The sequence below is a fragment of the Camellia sinensis genome, chromosome 5, assembly GCF_055761805.1.
Source record: "Camellia sinensis isolate YWXY chromosome 5, ASM5576180v1, whole genome shotgun sequence".
Lineage (NCBI taxonomy): Eukaryota > Viridiplantae > Streptophyta > Magnoliopsida > Ericales > Theaceae > Camellia > Camellia sinensis.
In genome coordinates, this window is record NC_138965.1 from 1,091,220 (window position 1) to 1,101,271 (window position 10,052).

Below are 10,052 nucleotides of genomic sequence, written 5' to 3' on the forward strand. Positions count from 1 at the left end.
CACTTGAACACCTATACGGATTCTCCTGCACAGTGGCAGATATGTAAATACGGGGTTTACATACCATTTTTTGCGCATTACGGTTCGAACAATCGAACACCTATACAGATTCTCCTGCACAGTGGCAGATATGTAAATACGGGGTTTCGGTACCATTTCTTGCGCATTAGGGTTCGAACACTCGAACACCTATACGGATTCTCCTGCACAATGGCAGATATGTAAATACGGGGTTTACATACCATTTCTCGCGCATTACGGTTCGAACAATCGAACACCTATACGGATTCTCCTGCACAGTGGCAGATATGTAAATACGGGGTTTCCGTAACATTTCTTGCGCATTACGGTTCGAACACTCGAACACCTATACGGATTCTCCTGCACAGTGGCAGATATGTAAATACGGGATTCACATACCATTTCTTGCGCATTACGGTTCGAACACTCGAACACCAATACGAATTCTCCTGGATAGTGGCAGATATGTAAATACGGGGTTTCGGTACCATTTTTTGCGCATTGCGGTTCGAACACTCGAACACCTATACGGATTCTCCTGCACAGTGGCAGATATGTAAATACGGGGTTTACATACCATTTCTTGCGCATTAAGGTTCGAACACTCGAACACCTATGCGGATTCTCCTGCACTGAGGCAGATATGTAAATACGGGGTTTCCGAACCATTTCTTGCGCATTACGGTTCGAACACTCGAACACCTATACGGATTTTCCTACACAGTGGCAGATATGTAAATACGGGGTTTCCGTACCATTTCTCGCGCATTACGGTTCGAACACTCGAATACCTATACGGATTCTCCTGCACAGTGGCAGATATGTAAATACGGGGTTCCCGTACCATTTCTTGCGCATTACGGTTCGAACACTCGAACACCTATACGGATTCTCCTGCACAGTGGAAGATATGTAAATACGGGGTTTACATACCATTTCTTGCGCATTACGGTTCGACCACTCGAACACCTATACGGATTCTCCTGCACAGTGGCAGATATGTAAATACGGGGTTTCCTTACCATTTCTTGCGCATTACGGTTCGAACACTCGAACACCTATACGGATTCTCCTGCACAGTGGCAGATATGTAAATATGGGGTTTCCGTACCATTTCTTGCGCATTACGGTTCGAACACTCGAACACCTATACGGATTCTCCTACACAGTGGCAGATATGTAAATACGGGGCTTACATACCATTTCTTGCGCATTACGGTTCGAACACTCGAACACCTATACGGATTCTCCTGCACAGTGGCAGATATGTAAATACGGGGTTTCCTTACCATTTCTTCCGCATTACGGTTCGAACACTCGAACACCTGTACGGATTCTCCTACACAGTGGCAGATATGTAAATGCGGGGTTTCGGAACCATTTTTTGCGCATTACGGTTCGAACACTCGAACACCTATACGGATTCTCCTGCACAGTGGCAGATATGTAAATACGGGGTTTACATACCATTTCTTGCGCATTAAGGTTCGAACACTCGAACACCTATGCGGATTCTCCTGCACAGAGGCAGATATGTAAGTACGGGGTTTCGGTACCATTTCTTGCGCATTACGGTTCGAACACTCGAACACCTATACGGATTCTCCTGCACAGTGGCAGATATGTAAATACGGGGTTTCCGTACCATTTCTTGCGCATTACGGTTCGAACACTCGAACACCTATACGGATTCTCCTGCACAGTGACAGATATGTAAATACGGGGTTCCCGTACCATTTCTTGCGCATTACGGTTCGAACACTCGAACACCTATACGGATTCTCCTGCACAGTGGCAGATATGTAGATACGGGGTTTACATACCATTTCTTGCGCATTACGGTTCGAACACTCGAACACCTATACGGATTCTCCTGCACAGTGGCAGATATGTAAATACGGGGTTTCCTTACCATTTCTTGCGCATTACGGTTCGAACACTCGAACACCTATACGGATTCTCCTACATAGTGGCAGATATGTAAATACGGGGCTTACATACCATTTCTTGCGCATTACGGTTCGAACACTCGAACACCTATACGGATTCTCCTGCACAGTGGCAGATATGTAAATACGGGGTTTCCTTACCATTTCTTCCGCATTACGGTTCGAACACTCGAACACCTGTACGGATTCTCCTACACAGTGGCAGATATGTAAATGCGGGGTTTCGGAACCATTTTTTGCGCATTACGGTTCGAACACTCGAACACCTATACGGATTCTCCTGCACAGTGGCAGATATGTAAATACGGGGTTTACATACCATTTCTTGCGCATTAAGGTTCGAACACTCGAACACCTATACGGATTCTCCTACATAGTGGCAGATATGTAAATACGGGGCTTACATACCATTTCTTGCGCATTACGGTTCGAACACTCGAACACCTATACGGATTCTCCTGCACAGTGGCAGATATGTAAATACAGGGTTTCCTTACCATTTCTTGCGCATTACGGTTCGAACACTCGAACACCTATGCGGATTCTCTCGCACAGTGGCTGATATGTAAATACGAGGTTTCCGTACCATTTCTAGCGCATTACGGTTCGAACACTCGAACACCGATACGGATTTTCCTGCACAGTGGCAGATATGTAAATACGGGGTTTCCGTACCATTTCTTGCGTATTACGGTTCGAACACTCGAACACCTATACGGATTCTCCAGTACAGTGACAGATATGTAAATACGGGGTTCCCGTACCATTTCTTGCGCATTACGGTTCGAACACTCGAACACCTATACGGATTCTCCTGCGCAGTGGCAGATATGTAAATACGGGGTTTACATACCATTTCTTGCGCATTACGGTTCGAACACTCGAACACCTATACGGATTCTCCTGCACAGTGGCAGATATGTAAATACGGGGTTTCCTTACCATTTCTTGCGCTTTACGGTTCGAACACTCGAACACCTGTACGGATTCTCCTGCACAGTGGCAGATATGTAAATACGGGGTTTCCGTACCATTTGTTGCGCATTACGGTTCGAACACTTGAACACCTATACGGATTCTCCTGCACAGTGGCAGATATGTAAATACGGGGTTTACATACCATTTTTTGCGCATTACGGTTCGAACAATCGAACACCTATACAGATTCTCCTGCACAGTGGCAGATATGTAAATACGGGGTTTCGGTACCATTTCTTGCGCATTAGGGTTCGAACACTCGAACACCTATACGGATTCTCCTGCACAATGGCAGATATGTAAATACGGGGTTTACATACCATTTCTCGCGCATTACGGTTCGAACAATCGAACACCTATACGGATTCTCCTGCACAGTGGCAGATATGTAAATACGGGGTTTCCGTAACATTTCTTGCGCATTACGGTTCGAACACTCGAACACCTATACGGATTCTCCTGCACAGTGGCAGATATGTAAATACGGGATTCACATACCATTTCTTGCGCATTACGGTTCGAACACTCGAACACCAATACGAATTCTCCTGGATAGTGGCAGATATGTAAATACGGGGTTTCGGTACCATTTTTTGCGCATTGCGGTTCGAACACTCGAACACCTATACGGATTCTCCTGCACAGTGGCAGATATGTAAATACGGGGTTTACATACCATTTCTTGCGCATTAAGGTTCGAACACTCGAACACCTATGCGGATTCTCCTGCACTGAGGCAGATATGTAAATACGGGGTTTCCGAACCATTTCTTGCGCATTACGGTTCGAACACTCGAACACCTATACGGATTTTCCTACACAGTGGCAGATATGTAAATACGGGGTTTCCGTACCATTTCTCGCGCATTACGGTTCGAACACTCGAATACCTATACGGATTCTCCTGCACAGTGGCAGATATGTAAATACGGGGTTCCCGTACCATTTCTTGCGCATTACGGTTCGAACACTCGAACACCTATACGGATTCTCCTGCACAGTGGAAGATATGTAAATACGGGGTTTACATACCATTTCTTGCGCATTACGGTTCGACCACTCGAACACCTATACGGATTCTCCTGCACAGTGGCAGATATGTAAATACGGGGTTTCCTTACCATTTCTTGCGCATTACGGTTCGAACACTCGAACACCTATACGGATTCTCCTGCACAGTGGCAGATATGTAAATATGGGGTTTCCGTACCATTTCTTGCGCATTACGGTTCGAACACTCGAACACCTATACGGATTCTCCTACACAGTGGCAGATATGTAAATACGGGGCTTACATACCATTTCTTGCGCATTACGGTTCGAACACTCGAACACCTATACGGATTCTCCTGCACAGTGGCAGATATGTAAATACGGGGTTTCCTTACCATTTCTTCCGCATTACGGTTCGAACACTCGAACACCTGTACGGATTCTCCTACACAGTGGCAGATATGTAAATGCGGGGTTTCGGAACCATTTTTTGCGCATTACGGTTCGAACACTCGAACACCTATACGGATTCTCCTGCACAGTGGCAGATATGTAAATACGGGGTTTACATACCATTTCTTGCGCATTAAGGTTCGAACACTCGAACACCTATGCGGATTCTCCTGCACAGAGGCAGATATGTAAGTACGGGGTTTCGGTACCATTTCTTGCGCATTACGGTTCGAACACTCGAACACCTATACGGATTCTCCTGCACAGTGGCAGATATGTAAATACGGGGTTTCCGTACCATTTCTTGCGCATTACGGTTCGAACACTCGAACACCTATACGGATTCTCCTGCACAGTGACAGATATGTAAATACGGGGTTCCCGTACCATTTCTTGCGCATTACGGTTCGAACACTCGAACACCTATACGGATTCTCCTGCACAGTGGCAGATATGTAGATACGGGGTTTACATACCATTTCTTGCGCATTACGGTTCGAACACTCGAACACCTATACGGATTCTCCTGCACAGTGGCAGATATGTAAATACGGGGTTTCCTTACCATTTCTTGCGCATTACGGTTCGAACACTCGAACACCTATACGGATTCTCCTACATAGTGGCAGATATGTAAATACGGGGCTTACATACCATTTCTTGCGCATTACGGTTCGAACACTCGAACACCTATACGGATTCTCCTGCACAGTGGCAGATATGTAAATACGGGGTTTCCTTACCATTTCTTCCGCATTACGGTTCGAACACTCGAACACCTGTACGGATTCTCCTACACAGTGGCAGATATGTAAATGCGGGGTTTCGGAACCATTTTTTGCGCATTACGGTTCGAACACTCGAACACCTATACGGATTCTCCTGCACAGTGGCAGATATGTAAATACGGGGTTTACATACCATTTCTTGCGCATTAAGGTTCGAACACTCGAACACCTATGCGGATTCTCCTGCACAGAGGCAGATATGTAAGTACGGGGTTTCGGTACCATTTCTTGCGCATTACGGTTCGAACACTCGAACACCTATACGGATTCTCCTGCACAGTGGCAGATATGTAAATACGGGGTTTCCGTACCATTTCTTGCGCATTACGGTTCGAACACTCGAACACCTATACGGATTCTCCTGCACAGTGACAGATATGTAAATACGGGGTTCCCGTACCATTTCTTGCGCATTACGGTTCGAACACTCGAACACCTATACGGATTCTCCTGCACAGTGGCAGATATGTAAATACGGGGTTTACATACCATTTCTTGCGCATTACGGTTCGAACACTCGAACACCTATACGGATTCTCCTGCACAGTGGCAGATATGTAAATACGGGGTTTCCTTACCATTTCTTGCGCATTACGGTTCGAACACTCGAACACCTATACGGATTCTCCTGCACAGTGGCAGATATGTAAATATGGGGTTTCCGTACCATTTCTTGCGCATTACGGTTCGAACACTCGAACACCTGTACGGATTCTCCTGCACAGTGGCAGATATGTAAATATGGGGTTTCCGTACCATTTCTTGCGCATTACGGTTCGAACACTCGAACACCTATACGGATTCTCCTACACAGTTGCAGATATGTAAATACGGGGCTTACATACCATTTCTTGCGCATTACGGTTCGAACACTCGAACACCTATACGGATTCTCCTGCACAGTGGCAGATATGTAAATACGGGGTTTCCTTACCATTTCTTGCGCATTACGGTTCGAACACTCGAACACCTGTACGGATTCTCCTGCACAGTGGCAGATATGTAAATACGGGGTTTCCGTACCATTTCTTGCGCATTACGGTTCGAACACTCGAACACCTATGCGGATTCTCCTGCACAGAGGCAGATATGTAAGTACGGGGTTTCGGTACCATTTCTTGCGCATTACGGTTCGAACACTCGAACACCTATACGGATTCTCCTGTACAGTGGCAGATATGTAAATACGGGGTTTCCGTACCATTTCTTGCGCATTACGGTTCGAACACTCGAACACCTATACGGATTCTCCTGCACAGTGACAGATATGTAAATACGGGGTTCCCGTACCATTTCTTGCGCATTACGGTTCGAACACTCGAACACCTATACGGATTCTCCTGCACAGTGGCAGATATGTAAATACGGGGTTTACATACCATTTCTTGCGCATTACGGTTCGAACACTCGAACACCTATACGGATTCTCCTGCACAGTGGCAGATATGTAAATACGGGGTTTCCTTACCATTTCTTGCGCATTACGGTTCGAACACTCGAACACCTATACGGATTCTCCTGCACAGTGGCAGATATGTAAATATGGGGTTTCCGTACCATTTCTTGCGCATTACGGTTCGAACACTCGAACACCTGTACGGATTCTCCTGCACAGTGGCAGATATGTAAATATGGGGTTTCCGTACCATTTCTTGCGCATTACGGTTCGAACACTCGAACACCTATACGGATTCTCCTACACAGTGGCAGATATGTAAATACGGGGCTTACATACCATTTCTTGCGCATTACGGTTCGAACACTCGAACACCTATACGGATTCTCCTGCACAGTGGCAGATATGTAAATACGGGGTTTCCTTACCATTTCTTGCGCATTACGGTTCGAACACTCGAACACCTGTACGGATTCTCCTGCACAGTGGCAGATATGTAAATACGGGGTTTCCGTACCATTTCTTGCACATTACGGTTCGAACACTCGAACACCTATACGGATTCTCCTACACAGTGGCAGATATGTAAATACGGGGTTTACCTACCATTTCTTGCACATTACGGTTCGAACACTCGAACACCTATACAGATTCTCCTGTACAGTGACAGATATGTAAATACGGGGTTCCCGTACCATTTCTTGCGCATTACGGTTCGAACACTCGAACACCTATACAGATTCTCCTGCACAGTGGCAGATATGTAAATAAGGGGTTTACATACCATTTCTTGCGCATTACGGTTCGAACACTCGAACATCTATACGGATTCTCCTGCACAGAGGCAGATATGTAAATACGGGGTTTCCGAACCATTTCTTGCGCATTACGGTTCGAACACTCGAACACCTATACGGATTTTCCTGCACAGTGGCAGATATGTAAATACGGGGTTTCCGTACCATTTCTCGCGCATTACGGTTCGAACACTCGAATACCTATACGGATTCTCCTGCACAGTGGCAGATATGTAAATACGGGGTTCCCGTACCATTTCTTGCGCATTACGGTTCGAACACTCGAACACCTATACGGATTCTCCTGCACAGTGGAAGATATGTAAATACGGGGTTTACATACCATTTCTTGCGCATTACGGTTCGACCACTCGAACACCTATACGGATTCTCCTGCACAGTGGCAGATATGTAAATACGGGGTTTCCTTACCATTTCTTGCGCATTACGGTTCGAACACTCGAACACCTATACGGATTCTCCTGCACAGCGGCAGATATGTAAATATGGGGTTTCCGTACCATTTCTTGCGCATTACGGTTCGAACACTCGAACACCTATACGGATTCTCCTACACAGTGGCAGATATGTAAATACGGGGCTTACATACCATTTCTTGCGCATTACGGTTCGAACACTCGAACACCTATACGGATTCTCCTGCACAGTGGCAGATATGTAAATACGGGGTTTCCTTACCATTTCTTGCGCATTACGGTTCGAACACTCGAACACCTGTACGGATTCTCCTACACAGTGGCAGATATGTAAATGCGGGGTTTCGGAACCATTTTTTGCGCATTACGGTTCGAACACTCGAACACCTATACGGATTCTCCTGCACAGTGGCAGATATGTAAATACGGGGTTTACATACCATTTCTTGCGCATTAAGGTTCGAACACTCGAACACCTATGCGGATTCTCCTGCACAGAGGCAGATATGTAAGTACGGGGTTTCGGTACCATTTCTTGCGCATTACGGTTCGAACACTCGAACACCTATACGGATTCTCCTGCACAGTGGCAGATATGTAAATACGGGGTTTCCGTACCATTTCTTGCGCATTACGGTTCGAACACTCGAACACCTATACGGATTCTCCTGCACAGTGGCAGATATGTAAATACGGGGTTTACATACCATTTCTTGCGCATTACGGTTCGAACACTCGAACACCTATACGGATTCTCCTGCACAGTGGCAGATATGTAAATACGGGGTTTCCTTACCATTTCTTGCGCATTACGGTTCGAACACTCGAACACCTATACGGATTCTCCTACACAGTGGCAGATATGTAAATATGGGGTTTCCGTACCATTTCTTGCGCATTACGGTTCGAACACTCGAACACCTGTACGGATTCTCCTGCACAGTGGCAGATATGTAAATATGGGGTTTCCGTACCATTTCTTGCGCATTACGGTTCGAACACTCGAACACCTATACGGATTCTCCTACACAGTGGCAGATATGTAAATACGGGGCTTACATACCATTTCTTGCGCATTACGGTTCGAACACTCGAACACCTATACGGATTCTCCTGCACAGTGGCAGATATGTAAATACGGGGTTTCCTTACCATTTCTTGCGCATTACGGTTCGAACACTCGAACACCTGTACGGATTCTCCTGCACAGTGGCAGATATGTAAATACGGGGTTTCCGTACCATTTCTTGCGCATTACGGTTCGAACACTCGAACACCTATACGGATTCTCCTACACAGTGGCAGATATGTAAATACGGGGTTTACCTACCATTTCTTGCGCATTACGGTTCGAACACTCGAACACCTATACAGATTCTCCTGTACAGTGACAGATATGTAAATACGGGGTTCCCGTACATTTCTTGCGCATTACGGTTCGAACACTCGAACACCTATACAGATTCTCCTGCACAGTGGCAGATATGTAAATAAGGGGTTTACATACCATTTCTTGCGCATTACGGTTCGAACACTCGAACATCTATACGGATTCTCCTGCACAGTGGCAGATATGTAAATACGGGGTTCCCGTACCATTTCTTGCGCATTACGGTTCGAACACTCGAACACCTATACGGATTCTCCTGCACAGTGGCAGATATGTAAATACGGGGTTTCCTTACCATTTCTTGCGCATTACGGTTCGAACACTCGAACACCTATACGGATTCTCCTGCACAGTGGCAGATATGTAAATATGGGGTTTCCGTACCATTTCTTGCGCATTACGGTTCGAACACTCGAACACCTGTACGGATTCTCCTGCACAGTGGCAGATATGTAAATATGGGGTTTCCGTACCATTTCTTGCGCATTACGGTTCGAACACTCGAACACCTATACGGATTCTCCTACACAGTGGCAGATATGTAAATACGGGGCTTACATACCATTTCTTGCGCATTACGGTTCGAACACTCGAACACCTATACGGATTCTCCTGCACAGTGGCAGATATGTAAATACGGGGTTTCCTTACCATTTCTTGCGCATTACGGTTCGAACACTCGAACACCTGTACGGATTCTCCTGCACAGTGGCAGATATGTAAATACGGGGTTTCCGTACCATTTCTTGCGCATTACGGTTCGAACACTCGAACACCTATACGGATTCTCCTACACAGTGGCAGATATGTAAATACGGGGTTTACCTACCATTTCTTGCGCATTACGGTT